The sequence below is a fragment of the Mobula birostris genome, chromosome 27, assembly GCF_030028105.1.
Source record: "Mobula birostris isolate sMobBir1 chromosome 27, sMobBir1.hap1, whole genome shotgun sequence".
NCBI classification, from domain to species: domain Eukaryota; kingdom Metazoa; phylum Chordata; class Chondrichthyes; order Myliobatiformes; family Myliobatidae; genus Mobula; species Mobula birostris.
The window spans coordinates 10,151,050-10,174,772 of NC_092396.1; the positions used below are offsets into that span (position 1 = coordinate 10,151,050).

The window sequence follows — 23,723 nt, forward strand, 5'->3', positions numbered from 1 at the left end:
ATCAATGCAGCTGTATATCGGTGAGACCCGACGTGGATTGGGAACTCCCAGTCGCCACCCATTTTGATTCCACTTCCCATTCCAACATGTCAGCCCATGGTCTCCTCTACTGTTGTGATGTGTCCACACTCAGGTTGGAGGAACAACACCTCATAATCCCACTGGGTAGCCTCTAATCTGATGGCATGAACATTGATTTCTCGAGCTTCCGGTAATGCCCCCCCCCCCACTTCAATATTCCCCATTCCCATTTCCCTCTTTCAGCCAATCTCCTTGCCTGCCCATCGCCTCCCTCTGGTGCTCCTCCCCCTCCCATTCTTTCTTCCATGGCCTCCTGTCCTCCCCTATCAGATTCCCCCTCTCCAGACCTGTATCTCTTTCACTAATCAATCTCTCAGCTCTTTACTTCACCCCTCCCCACTTCCCAGTTTCACCTATCACTTTGTGCTTCTTCCTACCTTCTAACTCCTGATCTTTTTTTCTCCAGTCCTGACGAAGGGTCTCAGCCCCAAAAGTTGACTGTACTCTTTTCCATAGACGCTGCCTGGCCTGCTGAGTTCCTCCAGAATTTTGTTTGTGTGTTGCTTGGATTTCCAGCATCTGCAGATTTTCTCTTGATTGTGATTCAATGTTTTTTGAGTCTGGTGGTCCTAGTGTGAATACTACGTAGCCACCTCCCTGATGGGGTAACCTTCAATGAATCCACCACTGACAACGTCCTAGCATTCATCACTGACCAGAAACTCAACTGAATCAGTTACACACATCAGAGGACAAGTATCCTGAAGTGAGCGAAGCTCTTCAAAGACTTTCCACCAAAAAAAACAAGGAACAATCAGTGGTGACATTGAATTCCCTCTGTTTATCTGGATACACAATTCAAAATGTGTTCAGGAATTGGTGGGACTGGTGTTCGAGGCCTAGTGCTCAGGGTCCTGTCATTGACAATTCCGGAGTTCGCGGCCTGGTGTTCGGTGATCGGTAGGTCCTGGGTCGACTTCCAAGGATCGGACCAGAAGGATATCGAGGTGCCAGTGCTCGGACCCCCAGGTCTGCGCATCTCTGCCAGTCTGCTGGGGTAGTCGCAGGTCCCATGTCTGCATCTGAAGTCCCAGTCCGAGTCCGCTGGAGGTTGGAGGCCAAAGAAGGCAGCCTGTCTTGGGGTTGGAAGACTGTGAATGTGTGTGGGTGTTAGGGAGAAACGTGGCTTGTTTCTCTGTTGTTGAACTGTTGCTTGTTTGGTTCTGTGTTGCTCTGCCAATCATTGTGGGCATGCCACGCTGGCACCGGAACATGTGGCAACACTTGCAGTCTGACTCCAGAGCACCCTCACGTGTGTCGTCGTTAATGCAAATGTTGGAGTGCGCTGAGTGTTTCAATGTACTTGTGGTAAATAAACTTGAATCTCTTCCTAGAGATGCCGCCTGGCCTGCTGCGTTCACCAGCAACTTTTATGCGTGTTGCTTGAATTTTGAGGGAATTGATCTTTAAGATCTAAATTTAACAAGAACTATGTTAAGATATTGGATCTTTAAGAACTAAATTTAACAAGAACTATGTTAAGATAGTCACTTTTACACTTTTGCCAGAATAGTGCCTCTTGTGTAAAGTCTGCAGTGCTTCATCTTCTCACCGTTCAAATGCTGGGAACAAATCCCTTTCCCCTCATACAAATCACCTCACACTGGGCATGGGGATAAAAGACACGTATCCTGTGACCTAGGCTCAAGGGACAAGTCTCCTCTGCCTGTCTGTCCAGCGACCAGGATAGTGACAGACTGAAGGCACCATCAGTGCCGCAGGCAGAGAAATAACCAAATGTCAGAGGAATAAAGACAAGATACCTGCAGGCTTGTTTTTTTTTGAACAAACATGAAAAGAACAGATGGGAATAAATTGATCAATTCAGCTCATTGTTCTGTAAAGTTGTTCTCATTACTTCTCTTTGCCTTTTGAATGACTTCAGAGTTAAGGCATCCATTACCCTACCCAGAAGACCACTCCAGATATTGATCACTCTTTGCATCAGGAATTACTTCCTGAGATCAGCCATGAACTTGCCTTTTACTAATTTATACCCATGCCCCTTGTATTAGTCCTGGTTTAACTCGAAGTATTGATTCTCCCTTTCTGTTCCGCTTAGAATCTAATATATCTCAATACGGTTGTGTCTCATTCACCTCCTGTCAAAGCAGAGGAATCCACGTATTTCTAACTATCCTCACTGCTAACCCGGCCGACGCTCGCAGGCTCCTCCACATCAGGGACACGATGCTTCCCTGGTCTTCTGCTGACACACGCAACTTAACAGGTTGCAAGGCACAACTTAGCAAGCAGCATGCTCCCTCAAAATGCTCTCCTGAATTTGTGTCCGGTATAATTTTGGATATTTTCTGAATGCCCTGTGCACTCAGTGGCCACTCTATTAGGTGCAGGAGTGGCATTTTGCTTCTGCAGCCCATTCACTTCAGGGTTCGACGTGCGTGCATCCAGAGGCGCTCTTCTGCTGTAACGCGTGATTACGTGAGCTACTGTCGCCTTCCTATCAACTCCAACCAGTCTGGCTAATCTCCTCTGACCTCTCTCATCAACAAGTCATTTTCGCCCACAGGGCTTCTATTCACTGGATGTTTTTTTTTGTTTTTCGCACTGTTCTCTGTAAACTCTAGAGACTGTTGTGTTGAAAATCCCAGGAGATCAGCAGTTTCCGAGATACTCAAATCACCCCGTCTGGCACCAACAATCATTCCTTGGTCAAAGTCACTTAGATCAGATTTCTTCCCCATTCTGATGTTTGGTCTGAACAACAACTGAACCTCTTGACCATGTCTGCATGCTTTTATGCATTGCGTTGCTGCCACACGATAGGCTGATTAGAGATTTACATTAACGAGTAGGTGTAGGAATGTACCTAATAAAGTGGCCACTGAGTAAATGTCAGTGATAGTAAACCCGATTCTCATTCTGCTCCTCGAAATCAGCAATAAGACACCTCATAATGACAAAGTTGAATACGGAATAAAATCTGGCAGAGCACCAAATGTTGACCAAAGTACCAATTCCCAAACCTGTCAGCTCGGTCTTGAATTGCACCAGGGCATGAGGGTTCACCATTACCCACGCTTCCCCTCTAACTCATAAACACCAGAGTTTCTGCAGATGCTGGAGCTCCCGATGAAGAGTCTCAGCCCGAAGCGGCGCCGTTGTTCCTCTCTGTAGATGCCGACTGATCTGCTGAGTTCCTCCAACTCACGCCCCATTCTGTCTTGGAAAGTCATCACCTATCCTTCATCATCACAGGGTGTGAGCTCTGCCAGCAGCACCTTCTTCATAAGACCAGAAGATATGGCAGCAGATTTAGGCCATTTGGCCTCTTGAGTCTGCTCCACCATTGCATCATGGCTGATGTATGTTCCCTCTCAGCCCCAATCTCCTGTCTTCTCCCATAATCCCTCCATGCCCTGACCAATCAGAATCTACCAACCTCTGCCTTAAATATACATAAAGACTTGGGCTCCACAGCTGCCTATGGCAGCAAATTCCACAGATTCACCACTCTCTGGCTGAAGAAATTCCTCCTCATCTCCGCTCTAAATGGACGTCCTTCTATTCTGAGGCTGTGTTCTCTGGTCTTAGACTCCACCATCATAGGAAACATTCTCTCCACATCCACTCTATGGGGCTTTGTAACACTCGATAGGGTTCAATGAGATCCCTCCTCATTCTTCTGAATTCCAGTGAATACAGACTCGGATCACTCCTCAGATGACCAGCCTGGAATCATTTTCATGAACTTCCTTTGAACCCTCTCCAATGTCAGCACATCCTTTCTCAGGTAACGGGCCACTGCTCGTGGATTTCCTCCGGGTGCTCAGGTTTCCTCCCATGAATTGTGGGCATGATATATTGGCGGCGGAAGCATGGTGACACTTGCAGGCTGCCCTCAGCGCACCCTGGAATGGTGTTGGTCATTGACTGAAATGTTTTGATGGTTTGATGGACACGTGACAAATAATGTTCAGATTTTAACCTCTACGGACTGCAGCAGTTCAAGCTGGTGTCTCATCACCACCTTCAGAATGGCGATCAGGACCAGCAACAAATACTGACCAGATAGAGCTGCGTAAGATGAGGGAGGGTGTATGAGGTGTCCAGGGAAGGGTAGCACCTCTGGAGAAGAGGCGTACCGTGTCCATTCTGGGGCAGCTCACTCACATTCGGTCCCCACTGGACACTCAGCTCTCACCTGTGGCTCCAAGCCGCTGTTTGCACGCGACAGTGGCCACGCCCCCGTACCCCGCTTCAACAGGCGGGCGACACCAGGTGTGGGAAGCTGCCAGGCCTCATATTCCGGTGAGATAGGGTCATGCCTGCCCTAGCATACGACGTCAGCTCTGGCGGACTGAGTGGAGGAGATCCAGTGGCCAGGAAGGATGTTCTGCAACGCTCCGTGGAGACCGAAGGGCGTGACGAGGCAGCACAGTCATCCACTGCAACCAAGGAAGACCCCAGTTTGTGACACTTGTTTGTACCACTGCACCCAGACTTCTGAGGACAAGAGAGTGGATTGCGACGGCCTTTTCACCTTAATAACTCTCCCGCACAGGTTTCCTGTTATCATCAGACACGATGGACAACCACCATAAGGTGAGGCATTGACAGAGAGGACAGCTAGCACCCTTTCCCAGGGTGGAAATGGCTAATACAAGGGGGCATAATTCCAAGGTGATTGGAGGAAAGTGTATGGGACTATCAGAGAAGGTTATTTTTACACAGAGTGGTGGGTGCATTGAGTGCCCTGCCAGGGTGGTGATAGGCAGGTGGATGAAAGTAAAATAGAGGGGAAAGCGAGAGGGAACAGTCGGATTGATCCTGGAGTACGTCAAAAGGGCGGCACAGTACTGTGGTCCGAAAGCTCTGTCGCCATGCTGTAGCACTCTATGCCTCGATCCGCACACGAGGGGAGGTTTACAATGGCTAGCTCTGCTACATTTCTGGGGCTTGAGGGGGAAACGGGAGCACCCAGAATAAACCCACGCAGTCATGGGGAGAAGGTGTAAACTCCACGCAGGCATCACTGGACGTCAGAGGGGCTGTCGGTGAAAGGCCACACGAGTCGCGCCAGCATGTCGCCACACACAGAGACGCCCTCTGACAGCGTATCCATAAATCGCACCCATTACCGTCTGGGTGAAGGACTACAGGGGCAGGGAGCCGCCACACCTTGCATTTGGGAATGCGAGCTCACTGGGCTATGTCCTATAATATACACCCCCCCCCCCACCACTCAACATCGCCAAACGAATTAGCGTATCAGGTCATCACCACAGCACTCCTTGGGCACCGGTTCGACATCCAACACTACAACAGGTATACACAATTCTGAGGGGTATCAACAGGGGTAAATGCAAGCAAGCTTCTCCCACTGAGGTTGGGTAAGACTACAACCAGAGATCATGGATTAGGGGTAAAGGATGAAACGTTTAAGGAGAAGGGAGGATGAGGGTGGTGGGCTGCCAGCAGAGGCTGTGGATGCGAGTTTGATTTCAACATAACAGGAGAAATTCGGATGGGCACATCAGTCCTCCCGGTTCGGGGGTACGGCTCAGGGCTAACAACACCTGACTGATAAAACGAAACTGTTGTGGAAACGGCAGTGAAGAGTCCTACCGCGTCTGAGCGCGACGATATTCCTGAGTCTCCGCCCGGGACTTGCGTGACCGATGGTAGTGAAAACCGAGAGGAAGGTACTGACACGATGAAGGAAACCCTGACCGCCGCTGAAGACGGAGGACCCTCATTGCTGCCTTTAACAGTACAAGTTAATGGGATGGCAGATTAAGGGTTTGGCATAAACTAGATGGGCTGAAGGGCCTGCTTCTGTCCTGTAGTGTTCTATGATTCCAACAAAGCCTGCTCTTCACAGATACTTCATTGCCTGTGAGGTACTGCAATGCATTCTGAAGCTGTGAAAGGATCTATATAAATGCAAAGCTTTCTATCAACCAATGGTTCCGAATTGTTCAGTCAGTCACAGAGTTATTTATAACTAGTCTCATAACAATGACAAGCAAAGTCTCCTCTGTGGCAGTCAGGAACAGACTGGGATGTGGTAATATTTGTTTTGTATTTGATTTGCATAATTAAAGTTGATGCTATATTTTCACACACTGGTAAATGCTGGGCACGATTCTGGGGCAAGTGCTTCCAGAACCACGGGGGCGGATTTCAGAGTTAGCGCGGGGTGTCGGATTTCGAAGTTCAATTCCGGCATCCTCCGTAAGAAAGCCTGCATGCTTTTCCTGCGTGCACGTGTGTTTCCTCTGGGTACTCCGGTTTTCTCCTACAGTACGAAGACATACCTATAGGTAGGTTAATTAGTCATTGTTAATTGTCCTGTGATTAGGCTGGGGTTAAATCGGGGGGTGGCTGTGCAGTGCGGCTTGGTAGGCCGGAAGGGCCTGTTCCACTTGGCTTCTCTAAAATAAAAAAAATTAAAATTAAAACCTCCAAAGCCTCGAATATTCTCTGCCTGTACACATACACATGGATGTTAACATGCAAATATTTGTGCAAATATTCTCATGATTACTTGCTGGATTTTGTATACGTGTAATAACTGGGATTCTGCAATAACAAATGAAGGAGTTGCTCCCCTGAGGACTCAGACTCCACTGTGGCTGCCCCAGCACAGAACTGATGCAACATATTTTCCACTTTCTTCGAAGAGTTTGGAAACTTTAACGGCAAAAGTTTAGTTTCATTTCCCTCAGCTCTGCACAGCGCCTTCACACGCGCACCGGACACCCGCATCCTTGCGCTCCCTCCCATCCGCCACATATACTGCTCCCTCCTCCTCGTGCACACAGCGCCATCCCCACAATCTTACCCCTTCTCTTCTCCTCATCTCCCTCCGCCTTCATGAGGTCCACTCCCCTCTCCTATCAGCTTCCTTCTTCTTCACCCCTTCACCTCTTCCACCTATCACCCGGCAGCTTCTCATTCCATCACCCACCCACCTTTCCCCTCACCTGGCTTCAACGATCACCTGCCAGCCTTGGCTCCTCTCCCTCTTCCTACCTCCTTGCTCTGCCTTCCTTTCCAGGCCCAAAATGCCGACTGTTCATTCCTCTCCGTAGATGCTGCCTGGACTGCTGAGTTCCTCCAGCATTTTGAGTGTGTTACCACACACCCCCCAACCCCTGACCTGTCCTGCACTGCAGATTCGTACTGCACCCTTGCAGACATACTACACACTCTCTCAAACGCTGCACCCATCAACAAACACACTGCAATTGTAGACACCCTCCACTTTTGCATATACACACACCACCCGTTTTCACACGCTCACACTGTGCCACAGCAAATACACACCGTTGTGTGCAAACTTCCAGAAACACTGCATCCTCGCGTACACACACTCACTGCACTCACCCATTTCCACATTCCATCCTCACGCACACACAGTCTTTCTGCACGCATGCACACATGTGCATCATGCAAGCTCACACACACATGCATTCACGAGCATGCGCACACATTATGTAGTGTTTACACGCTGACCCTGGCCATTCAGCCCATCAGTGGCACGCCCACACAAAATTCACGTCTTCTTCATTTTTATTTAGAGATATGGCACGGCCACTGGGCCTCCTGGCCCAACGAGCCCACATTGCCCAATTGCACCTATGTGACCAATTACACCATGTGACCAATTGCACCCATGTGACCAATTACACCATGTGACCAATCACACCATGTGACCAATTGCATCCATGTGACCAATTAACCTACTAATCCAAACATCTTTGGACTGTGGGAGGAAACTGGAGCACGCGGAGGAAACCCACGCAGTCACGGAGAGAACGTACAAACTCCTTACAGGCAGCGGTGGGAATTGAACCCCGGTCGCTGGTACTGGAAAGCGTTATGCTATCCGCTACGCTCCTGCGCCGTTCCGATAACCCAGTCACAAAACAAAGCAAACAATTTATCCTTGGAAGATCAACATTCGCCCTCCCACCTCCCCCTCTAGGTAAAGACACATTGTGGCCTCACTGTCCATCCTATCAGATAGGCACGGCTCCTTGTTCTGCTTTCCACTCTGCTTCTACAGAGCGATACATTACTTTTTTACCAGGCTCTGTTCTCAACTACCAGGCCATGGATTTACTCTTAGGTTGGGGCAGAGAGAGACGCAGAGAGCAGCAGCCCTCGACCACTCCTTACCCACGGGGATCATTTACTGTTCACCCGCCATTCCGAAGCCTTGTTAAGTGCTCCAGAAAGTCGCTAAGGCAGCCATGTTGGGGGGTGGCACAGGAGAGGGTCAGAGCATGGAGTTACTGGAGGGATTCCCCTCTGAAAGCTGGTAGCAGGCAGCTGATTTTATGTGTTATACAAAGGGTAAATGGAACAGTCTTGGGACACCGTTGTAACAGGATCCAGCAATGCAATTAAGAGGAATGGAGCCCCAACACATAACCTTCAGAACTACAGAAGGCCAGCAAGTAAACTGAAGTGGCACATCGGAAAAAAGCTGCAGAGGGTTGCAAAGTCAGCCAGACCCACCACGGGCACCAGCCTGCCCAGTATCCAGGACAACTTCAAAAGGCGATGCCCTGCAAAGGATGCATCTGTCATTAAGGACCCCCATCACCCAGGACATGCCCTCTTCTCATTCTACCATGAGGGAGCCCAAGGAACCACACTCAACATTGAGGAACAGTTTCTTCCCATCCACCATCATGTTTCTGAGCAGACAATGAGTCCCATTATCCATGAACACTACCTCACTATTCTCTTCTCTATCTTTGCATTAATTATTTAATATAATTTTATATGTGTGTACACACAATTATATAAAGCTGTATACATACAGTATATATATTTATACACACAAACACACACATATAGTTTTTTTGTGTATTGCAATGTACTGCTGCCTCAAAACAACAAATTTCAGGACATATACCAGTGATATTAAACCTGATTCCGATTCCCATATCCAACATTTATTTATTTATTGAGATACAACGTGGAATAGGCCCGTTCAGCCCTTTCGGCCACGTCACCCAGCGATCCTTCGATTTAAAAGGAAAGGTACGTCGCATCTGGAGTTTCTCCGGTTAGCAGACGATTTCCCTCCACGCCTCTCTGATGTAGTGGGGAACCGCGTACGAGGCAAGTTACAGCAGTGGTTTGCCGTTGCCTTCTGCCGGGTGAGTTTCCAAAGAGATCACCAGCTCATAACCCAGCACGGATGGAAAGCGTGCAAGAGAGCCGGCTAGATTCGAACTCTGGAGCTTTCGTCCCGAAGTCTGGCACTGATGCCACTAGGCCACCAGCCGGGTCCCTCCGATTTAACCCTAGCCTAATCATGGGACAATTTGCAATGAACTATTAGCTCACCAACCAATATGTCTTTGGACTGTGAGAGGAAAATGGACCACCCAGAGAAAGTCCACTCAGTCACGAGGAGAACATACAAACTCCTTACAGGCAGTAGTGGGAATTGAACCCAGGTCACCTGTACTGTAAAGTGCTGTGCAAACCACTACACTACCATGCAGCCCCATCACACTTCCACTCTATCAGTACAATTTATCCTGTTTTGACCTAACTGCTGGGATGGAAGCCAGTTGATGTCCTGTTGGGACGGTGACTCTACCAGTGTCCCAGTGGGACAGTGATCTGCCCGGGATGGAAGCCAGTGGGACAGTGACCTGCCTGGGATGGAAGCCAGTTGATGTCCTGTTGGGACGGTGACTCTACCAGTGTCCCAGTGGGACAGTGACCTGCCTGGGATGGAAGCCAGTTGATGTCCTGTTGGGACGGTGACTCTACCAGTGTCCCAGTGGGACAGTGACCTGCCTGGGATAGGAGCCAGTGGGTGTCCCAGTGGGACAGTGACCTGCCCAGGATGGGAGCCGGTGGGACAGTGACCTGCCTGGGATGGGAGCCAGTGGATGACCTGGTGTGACAGTGACCCGCCCGGGGTGAGAGCCAGTGGATGTCCCAGTGGGACAGTGATCCGCCTGGGGTGGGAGCCAGTGGATGTCCCAGTGGGACAATGACCCGCCCGGGGTGGGAGCCAGTGGATGTCCCAGTGGAGCAGTGACCTGCCTGGGGTGGGAGCCAGTGGATGTCCCAGTAGGACAGTGACCTGCCCGAGATGACATTCTAAGTTGGTGATGGAACTGATCTCTGTCTGAGTCCACGGACACACATCACCATCCAGCTGCATTTTTAAGTCAACTTTTTGAGAACCTTGGGCACCAGTTCAAGCCACAAGGCTCCTGCTTGCTCAGGTGATAACATCCCAAATGGCTGTGAGAACCACATTAGGACTAAGTCAGCTCCTGGAAGGGCTGCAAGAGACACTGTTTAGAATCACCTGCTTTGTTGACCCTTGGTTGGATTTTGGGTAAATTGTCCCTTGCCACCCTGATCTCTGTGATACTGTACATGGAGACATACCACACAGAAACAGGCCCTTCGGTCCAACACATCAAGTATATCTCAGTTTGGAGGAGCAACACCTCATAATCCCTCCGGGTAGCCTATAAATTGATGGCATGAACATCGATTTCTCAAACTTCTGGTAATTTCTCCTGCCTCCACCCTTCTCTTTTTCCCATTCTGGCTCCCCCTCACCCCTTCTCTTCTCACTTGCCCATCACCCCTCCTCCTTCCCTTTCTCCCATGGTCCACTAAACTCTCCTGTCAGATTCCTTCTTCAGCCCTTTACCTTTTCCACCAATCACCTCTCAGTTTCTCAGTTAATCCCGCACCTCTTCCCCACAGTCACCTTCCCCCTCACCAATTTTCACCTATCACCTGGGAGTCCGTACTCCTTCCCTCCCCCACGACACTTCACACCTTCTTATTCTGCTACTCCCCCCCTTCCTTTTCAGCCCTGACGAAGGGTCTCAGCCCAAAACGTTGACTATTTATATTTCCTTCCATAGATGCTGCCTGACTTTCAGAGTTCCTCCAGTATTTTTGTTTGTGTTGCATCAAGTATGTTTGTTCTTCTGTTTTCTCTCACTCCTTCCCAATATTCAACTGTATTTGCAATTCATCGGTTAATGAGACCATCCCTGCAACATTTACATTAATAATAACTGCAGCCATCTACACGCTGATCAACAATCGGCTCCCAGCAATTCAGAACTGTTTTTTTTTCATCCACATTCAATGAAAGAAGTATTAAAGTCATCAGGGTCTCCATCCCATCAACAACCAGGGCATCAGCGGTGAGCTGGATTACTGAGGAAGGTCAAGGACTGAGGTTTTACTTCCAGGTTCAAACCTTAAATGCTTCTTTCTCAGCAACTCCCAACATAATTTCTTAACACCTAGAGAGACAACAGCAGGAAGTGCACCTGACTACATATCGTCCAGAGTTTGTCACATGACCCCCATTCCCTCACCGCCATTGGGCCAAAGGCCTGAAACCCTTCCCATGGGGAATTCTGGGAACACCAGGACTCCAGCACTCCAAGGAAGACAGGAATGGAAAACAAACGCTGACCTTGTTGCCAATGGCCACATTCCATGAAAGAAAGGTCTTACTAATAAAATACATCGTCCCAAGATAATGTATTCAAATCCGTTTGACACGATATCTATTTGCATTTTGAGCACCAAATGGCCCAGGTGCATTGTGGGCACAGTACTGAATTACAGGTGGCATTGAACCCAATAAAGAGATATCATAGCTGATGACAAAAAGCTTGCTGGAAACGGTAGGTTTTATTGTTCAGCTTGAAGGGAGAGAGAGAGAGAGAGAACTGACAGGAAAAGTTAGGGAGGGAGTTCCAGGCTTTAGCTCGACAGCTCAAGGAACAGCTGCCCTTACTGGAGCAATTAAAATAGCGATTGATCACGAGACAAGAACCAACGTTTCAGTGGGATGTAGGGCTACAGACAAAGAACCCCCTGAGTACTACAGGTACCTTTACTGAATACACTCAGTGGCCACTTTATTAGGTTCACCTGTATACCTGCTCGTTAACACAAATATCTAATCAGCTAATCAATGCATAAAAGCACGTAGACATGGTCAAGAGGTTCAGTTATTGTTCAGACCAAACATCAGAATGGGGAAGAAATGTGATCTAAGTGACTTTGACCGCGGAATGATTGTTGGTGCCAGAAGGGGTGGCTTCAGTATCTCAGAAACTGTTGATCTTCTGGGGTTTTCACGCACAGCAGTCTCTAGCGTTTACAGAGAATGGTGCTTAAAAAAAACCCAAAAAAAAACATCCAGTGAGTGGCAGTTTTGTGAGTAAAAGTGCCTTGTTAATGGGAGAGGTCAGAGGAGAATGGCCAGACTGGTTCAAGCTGACGGGAAGGCGACAGTAACTCAAATAACCACACGTTACAACAGTGGTGAGCAGAGGAGCATCTCTGAACACACAATACATCAAACCTCGATGTGGACGGACCACTGCAGCAGAAGACCACACTGGGTCCCACACACGTATCTTATAAAGCGGCCACTGAGTTTACAAGCAAACTTCTCAGCTCCAGGAATTGAGCTTGCTTGTTTTCGTTCTTGAACAAGAGAATATTTGATAGAGCATGAGTTTTTTTTTGTTATCAAGCTAAATTGCACACTCAGTCTTGCAGTCACACCTTTGATAAATAATTCCAAATTGACTACAAACTCGCAAAGAATATTCACTTAGCAACAAATTCTTTAACTTCTGTTGTAAGAAAATGCTAGGGTGGAGAGGGCAAGCTTTTATTAAACAAATATTGAGAATGATTCATATAACTTGAGCAGGAAAAAAATTAAATAGATCTGTTAGTGAGATGTACACGAAGTATTACAAATTAATCATAAATCTAGGTTAAAAATTAATTTAGACTCTCATTTCTTTAGAAGCCTTTTTCCCAATAAGTTTAAATCATGATAGAAATTACAGCTGATTTACAACAGCATATAATATTAATTAAATGTAGAAAGTAAAATCGTCTGTAATATAACAACATACACACTACAGGGTATCCAAATATTTATGACCCTTGGCTTTAACTCTTTTACTCTCTGAGGTCTCCAGTAATGTGTGTTTTTTTTTGTAACATAAATAAATAGCATTTACCATTTTCTTGAGGTGATGTTTGCAGAGACACTGAGTTTTTACGGAATGCCAATGGACTTTAAATCCACCATGGCAACTCGCCCCTTTAAGAGAGGAACGAACTCGCCGTCAGCCCTCTTGGAGTTAACTGCAGACTACACAGCCCAGGACTAATTGATTTTCTAAATCGTTTATTTTATTAGAAATCCTCCACTTTGTTCATTAAGAAGATCAGAAATGAGGCATTATTCTGCTTTCCAATTAAAATTTAATATTCAAATATTATTACGGACGCTCGAGGAATACGGAACCTGAGGCTGTGTAAAAACTATATAAATGTAGCATTTTGGAGCTGTATACTGGCTTGTGAGAATAATTGCAGTCCAGGTCTGATTGGGACACACATTGCTTCCTGTGGCCCAGGAAGTGCAGCCTAATCCATTTATCCAGTTGGCTGGACTCACCATGTTTAATCAAGCGCTCTTGTTGCTGGGTTCCCTGAAATTTCAAACACTTCATCATGTGATTCCAGTACTGAACCAGAAGACAACACCAAAAAGACAGCCACCGATGCTACCCTTCCCTTACGTGCTGGCATTGGAGATGGTCCAGAGGAGGTTCATGAGAATGATCCCGGGAATGAAAGGGTTAATGTATGAGGAGCATTTGATGGCTCTGGGCCTGCATTCACTGGAGTTCATAAGAACGAGGGGATGGGGATCTCAGTGAAACCTATCAAATATTGAAAAGCCTAGATTAAGTAGATATGGAGAGGATGTTTCCTATACTGTACGACCAGAGGGCACAGCCTTGGAATAGAAGGATGTCCCTTTAGAACAGAGATGAGGAGGAATTTGAGGAATTTCTTTAGCCAGAGGCTAGTGAATCTGTGGAATTCATTTCCACAGATGGCTGTGGAGGCCAAGTCATTGGGCGTATCTAAAGCAGAGTTTGATTGGTTCTTAATTTGTAAGGACATCAAAGATTATAGAGAGAAGGTAGGAGAATAGGATTAAGAGAGATAACAAAATTAGCCATGATGGAATGGCCAAGTAGATTCAATGGGCCGAATGGCATGTACCTGCTCTTCTGTCTTATGGTCTTGTAGTCTTTCAGATGAGGACTTTGGGAAACAGACCTTGTTCGTTCTCTCAGGGAATTTCTCAGACGTCCTAAGGCAAAATCTTGAGTAACAGTAGTTATTCTCTGTGTCCTCACCAATATTTATCCCCCAATCAACATCATTAATTTACCGCCACGGCAGCTGGTGGGATCTTGCTGTGCAATTATTGGTTGGCAATTTTCCAAAACTGCAACAACAATACTTCAATCACAACGATAAAGCAACACCCCGACAATCACTGGCTGTTGGATTTCTTGGGACATTGTGAAAGGAATATGGAACACATGAGCCTTGCCTTTTCTTCTCACATTAACTAAAAGGTAGGGGTTCGATTCCCAGGGCTGCCTGACTGAACTGCATTGAATGATTAAGCTTATGGTCACCCCACGAATTGCCTTTCGGAAGTGAGACAGTATTTGGCTGAAACTTAATTTGACCTGCAAAATAGTGCCACGTGAACTGCTACACCTCATCGTGAAACGGAGTGGAGGAAGGCTTTATTGTTGATCCCTCAGCTGGTGCCTCCTCGAGCATGGCAGCGTTCGCTCAGTGTCAACTGGAACCTCGCCCTTGACTTTCAGTTCAAGCGTCTGCCTTGGGACGTAATCCCCGAACCCTACTGGTTCAAGACTGCCTGCAGCCGCGAATCTTTGCAAATCCGTAGCTGTGCAGTGCACTGAGATGCTCGGAAGGGAATGGGAAGAATGTCACATAGATCAAGTGGAGAGCCGGAGACTCTTATTCCCAATCACAAAAATGGTTAAGACAAGGAGGCATAACGTGATTGGAGGAAAGCATGAGGGAGATGTTGGAGGCAAGTTTTTTTTACACAGGGTGTGATGAGTGCATGGACTGCTGATGGTGGCAGAGGCAGATACATTAGGGGCATTTAAGAAACACTTGGACAGGAACATGGATGATAGAAAAATGTAGGAGGGAATGTTATAGTATGTTAAACAGTTGGCACAATTTTGTGGGCTGAATGGCTTGTACTGTGCTGTAATGTTTTGTGTTCCTACACTCAGTGACCACTTCATTAGGCACACCTATACACCTGCTCATGAATGCAAACATATAACCCAGCCAATCGCATGGCAGCAACTCAATGCACAAAAACATGCAGACTTGTCACCAGGTTCAGACCAAACATCAGAAAGGGGAAGAAATGTGATCCAAGTGACATTAACCGTGGGATGGTTGTTGGTACCAGACAGGGTGGTTTGAGTATCTCAGAAACTGCTGATCTCCTGGGACCTTCACAGACAACAGTCTCTCGAGTTTACAGAGAATGGGGCGAAAAACATCTAGTGAGCGGCAGTTCTGCGGGTGAAAATGCCTTGTTAATGAGAGAGGTCAGAGGACAATGGCCTGACTGGTTCAAGTTGGCCAGAAGACGACAGTTACTCAGATAACCTGTGGTGTGCAGAAGAGCATCTCTAAACACACAGAACGTCAAACCTTGAAGTGGACGGGCTACATCCCCCAAAAAAACATGAACATACACTCAGTGGCCACTTTATTACGTACAGGAGGTATCTAATGAAGCGGCTACTGAGTGTATGTTTCAAAACATATCTCATTCTTTCTTCCTGTACGGTGCCTTGTTACGCAGAACGACAGCTGCTACCCTTTACACTCGATTTTTACTTGAAAATCAGGAAAAGTCAGCTCTGTCACTGCAGCAGAATACACCTATTGTTTGCATTTCCAAGAATGTTTATCATTCTAGTTAGGCGATGCCGAATAGTAGATAAACATGTTCTTCTTTCGTATGACTGACTTGGTGCAAGAATTACAAATCCTGATTGAAGTCAGTTAACCAATCTACTCTAGCTATTTTACTGCTCGGCGTGAATCTCCGCAACTTCATCGTTACACACAGTGGCCTCTTTATTAGGTACACTAGTACTCCGGCTCGTTAATGCCTCATCGGCCAATCACCTGGCAGCAACTCGACGCTTAAAAGCGTGCAGACGTGAAGACGAGAGAGGTCAGAGGAGACTGGCCAGACTGGTTCACAGTGACCGTAGCTCAGGCAAGCCCACATTACAACAGCGGAGTACTGAAGAGCGCCTCCCAACGCACAACTCGTCGAACATGAAAGTGGGTTCGCTGCGGTAGCTGACACGAAGTTGGCTGGTTGCTGCAGCATTGCTGGTGGGATCTTGCTGTGCGTTTCCTCCAGCACGACTGTGATTGAGCTTCAGAATCACTTCATTTTGGGAATGCTCTCGAAGGGATACATTATGTGCTATACTAGTGCAGATCTTTTTGATTTCCTTACCTCTTCCCCAGTGCTCCTCATCAATAGTTCTGCCTTGTCATTTCTAGTATAAGAACGAGGGGGGATCTCATTGAAATCTATTAAAGGCCAGGATAGAGAGGATGTGGATAGGATGCTTCCAAGAGTGGGGGAGTCTAGAACCGGAGGGCACTGACTCAGAGTAGAGGGATGACCCTTCACAATAGAGACGATGAGGAATTCCTTTAGCCAGAGGCTGGTGAATCGAAAGAATTCATTGGCACAGAGAGCTGTGGAGGCCAGGTCATTGGGTATATTTAAATTGGAGGTTGATTAATAGACAATAGGTGCAGGAGTAGGCCATTCGGCCCTTCAAGCCAGCACCACCATTCACTGTGATCATGGCTGATCATCCACAATCAGTATCCAGTTCCTGCCTTATCCCCATAACCTTTGATTCCACTATCTTTAAGAGCTCTATCCATCTCTTTTTTGAAACCATCCAGAGACTTGGCCTCCACAGCCTTCTGGGGCAGAACATTCCATATATCCACCACTCTCTGGGTGAAAAAGTTTTTCCTCAACTCCGTTCTAAACGGCCTACCCCTAATTCTTAAACTGTGGCCTCTGGTTCTGGACTCACCCATCAGTGGGAACATGCTTCCTGCCTCCAGAGTGTCCAATCCCTTAATAATCTTATATGTTTCAATCAGATCCCCTCTCAGCCTTCTAAATTCCAGAGTATACAAGCCCAGTTGCTCCAATCTTTCGACATATGACAGTCCTGCCATCCCGGGAATTAACCTTGTGAACCTACGCTACACTCCCTCAATAGCAAGAATGTCCTTGCTCAAATTTGGAGACCAAAACTGCACACAGTACTCCAGGTGTGGTCTCACCAGGGCCCTGTACAGCTGCAGAAGGACCTCTTTGCTCTTATACTCAATTCCCCTTGTTATGAAGGCCAGCATGCCATTAGCTTTCTTCACTGCCTGCTGTACTTGCATGCTTGCTTTCAGTGACTGATGTACAAGAACACCTAGATCTCGTTGTGCTTCCTCTTTTCCTAACTTGACTCCATCTAGATAATAATCTGCCTTCCCATTCTTACCACCAAAGTGGATTAATAAGGGCATCAAAGATTACTTCAGGAGGTTAGGACAATGGGATTGAGAGGAAATAATAATTCAGCCATGATTGAATGGCTGAGCAGAATCAATGTGTCGAATAGGCTAATCCTGCTCCTGTGTCTTATGGTCATGGGCCGACTGGAATTCGTTCCACTGCGGTCACCATTCCCTCTAAGCTGCGTGGATGCGTGGCCGTGCCGTAACTAAAATGCTCCCGCGCACATGCCCTTTGTTGCCTTTATTATGAAAGTAACACTTAAAGTGCTGCGGAGCTTTCAAGTAAAAATTTCCTGCTCTACGGTTGGCCTGTGCAGCTGTGGAAAAAAAAAATCAGAGGGGAGGTTGACTGAGGTTTTCCTGGGAAGTCCCCTGCCCCTGCCTCTTGGTCGGTCAAGTGAACTCCACTGGAAACTTTCAATGAAACACCGCCCACTCCTTCTGGAACAGGACAGGTGAGGGCCGTGCACCTGTATGTCTCTGTGCTCTCCTCTGGCTCCCTGCACCTCGAATTTACACGAGAAAGCGTCAGTGAATACATCCGCCCAAAAGGTAAAACGCCAAACATTTTCTTCTGAATAACTCTTTCAGTATGAGAGTCTGCACTTCATTCCAACCTGTCACCTGTGGCACAGCAGTTTGGAATGGTTTTACGGGGCCGCAGGGCAGCGTCGGGGTTAGCGTAACTCTGTAACACCGCCAGCTGCAAGACTGGGCTTCAATTCCTGCTGCTCTACATAAGAATTTTGTACAGTAGTTACATGATGTCCCTTTCACAACACGTGCCACTCAGCTACCCTGTACTAACAAGGCGGGCACTAACTCAGAAAGCTTAAAACAAGCGTGATAGTCACCTGGGTTTCCACCAACGTTCTGCAGCAGAGAACCCAGCGACATCCCCACTTCCCAGGAATGAGATCCAAAGCCAACAACATCCTTGCCCAGAGTATCCCACCTCACCTGCCCCTTCGATCAGAGTCGTGAGTGGTGTGTCTGACCGACTGGTTTATTAGTTCGAAGGCTGGCCTAACTGTTCATAGACTTGAGTTCAACTCCCAGCAGGATAACAAGAGAAATTAAATCCAGTTAAATTAAACAATCTGCAACAGAATGGTGTTGACCATGAACACACGGAATTGGATTTGAATGTTGTAGAGTTCAGTGATGTCCCTCAGAGAAGGAACTCCCACATCCTGTCTTAGCCTGGCCTATGTGCTACTCCAGACCCAGTGCTCAGCGACAAATGGGTCTCGGTCCAAAGCATCAACTTTTTATTCCCCTCCATAGATGCTGCCCGACCTGCTGAGTTCCTCCAGCATGCTCTGTGTGTTGCTCAAGATTTCCAGCATCTGCAGAATCTCTTGTGTCTCCAGAGTATAATGGATGATCATTGAATTCTCCTCTGAAGTAGTTGAGCAAACCACCAGATCAGGGTCAAAACTGTTGGCCTTGACACTGTACATAAGGCCATCAGACACAGGAGCAAAATTAGGCCATTCAGCCCATTAAGTCTGCTCCAATATTCCATTGTGGCTGATTATTATCCCTCTCAAGCCAATTTCCCTGCCTTCTCACTACAACCTTTGACACCCTGACTAATCAAGAACCTATTAACTTCCATATTAAATATACCCAATGACTGCTGATTGTGGCAATGAATTCTACAGATTCACCACCATCTGGCTAATGAAATTCCTTCTCATCTCTGTTCTAAAGGGATGCCCTGTATTCTGGAGATGTGCCTTCTGGCCCAATACTCTCTCACTATTGGAAACATCCTCTCCACTTCCACTTTATGTAGGTCTTTCATTATTTGATAGGTTTCAATGAGATTCCCCCCTCATTCTTCTAAATTCCAGCGACTACAGGCTCAGAACCCTCCTCATACGTTAACTCTTTCATCCCCAAGATCATTCTCGTAAACCTCCTCTGGACTCTCTCCAATGCCAGCACATCCTTTCTTGGATAAGGAGCCCAAAACGTGCTCACAAAACTCCGAGTGTGGTCTGACCATTGCCTTATAAAGCCTCAGCATCACATCCTTGCTTTTATATTCTTGTCCTCTTGAAATGAATGCTATCTTTGCATTTGCCTTCCTCACCATCAACCTGATCCCAAGGGCAATTTTTTGAAAAGTTCAGTAATTGTGCAAACTCAGGACATGACTAAAATGAAAACACTGTTGATGAGCTCCAGCAACAGGAAACCCAGGCGACTGTTCCAAGAAAGAGGGTAAAGTAACCGTATGGCATAATATACGCTCAGATACAAGAACTTCATAATCAATTCAGTGAACAGGAACTGCAGCTATCAGAAGCCCATAAGCCGGCTGGTGGCGCAATGGGATCAGCGCCGTAGGCTCCTGAGTTCGAATCCAAGTCAGGCCAACCCCCGAGCACGCTTTCCATCCGTGCCGGGTTGAGCATCAAGCTAGCCACTCGGCCTAGTTAAAAAAAAAGGTTGAGTTTGGAACATTCATATCGTGATCCGGTTAATCCGAAGGGAGACCAATCCTGATAACACACGCCAGACAAGAATGGCTGACTGTCTGGTGCGACACGCTAAAAAAAAAGACTATAAAAGTAGAATTAGGCCATCCAGCCCAGCAAACATGCACCGCCATTCTATCATGGCTGATTTATTGTCCCTCATCAACCCCATTCTCCTGCCTTCTCCCTGTAACCTTTGATGCCCTGACTAATCAAGAACCTATCAACCTCCACTTTAAATATACCCAGTGACTTGGCCTCCACAGCCGTCCATGGCAATGAATTCCACAGATTCACCACCCTTTCTTCTCATCTCTGTGAAAGGGACCCTGAGGCTGTGCCCTCGGGTCCTGGACTGCCCAACTGTAGGTAGCATCGTCTCCACACCCATTCTAACTAGGTCCTTCGATATTCAATAGGTTCTAATTAGATTCCCTCCTCATTCTCTTTAAACTCCATCAAGTGCAGGCCAAGAGCTATCAAATATGCCTCATACATTAACCCTTTCATTCCCGGCATCATTCTTGTGAACCTCTTGTGGACTTTCTCCAGTGCCAGCTATGGTGGGTGGAGACTTTAATACCGCCATACTCAGCAAAATTCAGCATGCTCTATATTTTTACTTCATCCACGATGTCATTATAATCACTGCAATTACTCGAGCCGAGTGTGATGGTCTCCAAAGGAGTTGTCTATTGGCTCCTCAGGTGGTCGTAGGGGCTGATCCAGGATCCATATTACTGGGATGTTAGGGTGGATTCCCTTAATGGAGGACAGCCATGCATGATTTTGTTTAATATGGGGAGGCTAACGCACAGGCAGTCACCGCGTGGTCCTTGACAGATCGGGGTCAGGGTCCAGTGACATGGAATACAACATGATTGGAGACTCTTCACTGTTGCAGCCTTCCCCTGTCTTCAATCCCATTGTGATGTGTCATTATCTTCGGCCAGCTCCACCATTGAGGTCTTGGTTGGATCACTCTGTGTCTGGATTCTCCCCTTTGACCTTAACGCCATGAGCAATCCTACCAGGAGATAAGTGTCAGTTGGCTAAGCCCCAGCCAGCATCGCTCTCGGGATGGCAGGAACTCACAAGCCTCTCGTCGAACCTCGGAGAAGTCGCACAGCAAGTCTGACAAGTCTGTCGACTAATTACCTTGGATCACCCTGTCGAGACCCAGCGAGGAGGAAAGAGGACAGTGGCACGGTTGTAAAATTATTGGGCCAGTGATAAGAAAACTGGACAACCGATCCAAAGACGGGAGTTCGAATCCCACTACCCCACTGGGGAATTTAAGTCTGTAATTAAATAATTCTTCAATAAGAAGTTGGGATCAGCAATTATTATGAAGCCGCTGGATTACCGTAAGAATCAATCTGTTTCTGATTTTCCTGCAAATGGCTCTCAGCCTATTTAACATCCACAAAATGCTCGAGGAACTCAGCAGGTCAGGCAGCATTTATGGAGGGGAATAAACAGTCGACATTTTGGACTAAGACACTTCATCAGGACCATCGAGACACTTCACCTGCTTTGGTCTTCTGGTGATTTCGTTCCCTGCTCGATTGCTGGGGACGGACACAATACCAGCGTTTAAGGCTCACATCCCGTGAACAAATAAATAAAAAGAAATTTAGCTCAGACTAAACCATGGCACAATTAGTGTTTGAAAAAGGATATAATATCACAGAGAACAAGTAAATCCAGCAGTGCCCACTCCCAAACCAAATCAGAATTACTGGCTTATGCCATAATACTAAAGCAGCAGTACCTTGTAGTATGCAACTAAAAAACTGTGAATTATAAAATAAATATAAATTAAACAGAATAAGTTGTGAAAAAAGAGAGCAAAAAAAAAATGGTTATGGGGGAAGAGAATGTTCCAAAAACGTTGAGTGTTTGTCTTCAGTTTCCTGGTCCTCTTCTTCCTCCTTGATGGTGGTAATGAGAAGGGGGTATGTCCTCGGTGATGGGGGGGTCCTTAGTGACGGGTGTCGCCCGGGATACTTCAACGTCCAACAAGGTCCTAGCTGATTCCCCACCCTAAGTCGGCACTCCCGCCCTATCCCTTGATTCCTCCCTCCCCTCCCCCAACTGTATAAAAGCTATTGATCCCGACCTTATCCGTACTCAGCAATAAGCATTCACGGCCCTCTGAGGTAAAGAATTCCGAGTAATGCCTTTTTAACATACTGAGCCGCAGAATGGCTCAGGCAATGTGAATCCTACGCCTCAGTGTTAAAACACGCTGTCTGACGGCAGAGTTCAGTGAAATCTTACTTCCAATCGGACAAAATAAATGTTTCTTTTAAATCTTACTTCTTCTACTGATTAAAGGAGGCAGGTTGAAATTTATCTTTAGTTTTGTTAGTCCTCTATTTATGGTGTGCTCATGGAAGATTCATTAACTTGTAGTTAAGATATGTCTACTATGTTAAAAGTTGAATTTATGGTTTAATGGCAATATCAGCTCTTCATGGATCCCACTGTGAGATATCAGAGTGATTAAAGTCTCATTCTGAGATAAATGGAGGACACTTACGCACTCCCATCCAAAGTGGTGGGGGGAGGGGACCTTGGCCGTCTGCTGGGTTGCAAGAACTGACACAGACTCACTGTCCAACAACCAGAAGTTATTTTTAGAAATGGGTCTGATGTTTCATCCCTGCTCGAGTTGAAATTTTCAGAGTCATTTTGCGTGTTTGGGTCAGCAACCAGCACTTACTTAGGTGCAACCTTGGGAAAGACTCCCCCCGGGACTTAGAGACCAATACAATTGTCTTGGTTTGGAGGGAAGAAGATCCTGCAAGAGATCTAATTAAATAAAAACTTGCGTTTCTGCAAAACTTTTCATTGTGTTTTATGGACAATGAACTACTTTTGACGCGTAGCCATTGTAACGAAGGAGGAAACCTGACACCCAATTTATACACAGCACATTCACGCAAATAGCAAGGAGGTAAATTACTATTTAAACCACGTTTCGGTGTTGTTTGAGGAGGAGGGAGTGGAGATTATATCCTACCCTTCCTATAATTGTGTCGAACCCCCAACCACAGCAGCACAGTGGAGTAGCAGTTAGCGTGATGCTGTTACGGTGCTGGTGGGTTCAATTCCCGCCGCTGCCTGTAATGAGTCTGTATGTTCTCATGTGACTGCGTGGGTTTCCTACGGGTGCGCTGGTCTCCCCCAACATTCCAAAGACGTAGGGGTTAGTAGGTTAATTGAGTGTAACTGGGTGGCACGGGCTCGCTGGGCCTGCTACTGTGCTGTATCTCTAAAACAAACACCATAGCTGATGCGGCCTGGATTTAACTCTCCGAAAGGCAGTGTTGCTCTGGGGAATTAGCCTGGATCTTTGTGCCGACATCTTCGCCGGGTCTTGGGCACAAAGCTTGACTCAGACAAGCACATGACTTTCCACTTCCCCGCCCACCCGCCCTCCCCCAAACCCATCAGAATCAAGTTTAATATCACTGGCACACGTCGCAAAAGCAGTACAATGCAATGCATAATAATAAAGAGAGAGTTCATTAAATTAAATAAATAATCCAAAAAGAGGGAAAAAATGAGTGAGTTAGTGTTTATGGGTTCAATGTCCATTCAGAAATCTGATGACAGAGGGGATGAAGTTGTTCCTGAATCATT

At 46.9% G+C, this 23,723-nt stretch overlaps 1 protein-coding gene across 3 annotated transcripts in view; it reads right to left on the reverse strand.

Annotated features, from left to right (window-relative positions):
- The window catches only part of casz1 (castor zinc finger 1), a 497,282-nt gene that overhangs the window by 458,235 nt on the left and 15,324 nt on the right, over positions 1–23,723 (reverse strand). The gene's annotated exons all lie outside the window — the stretch shown is intronic.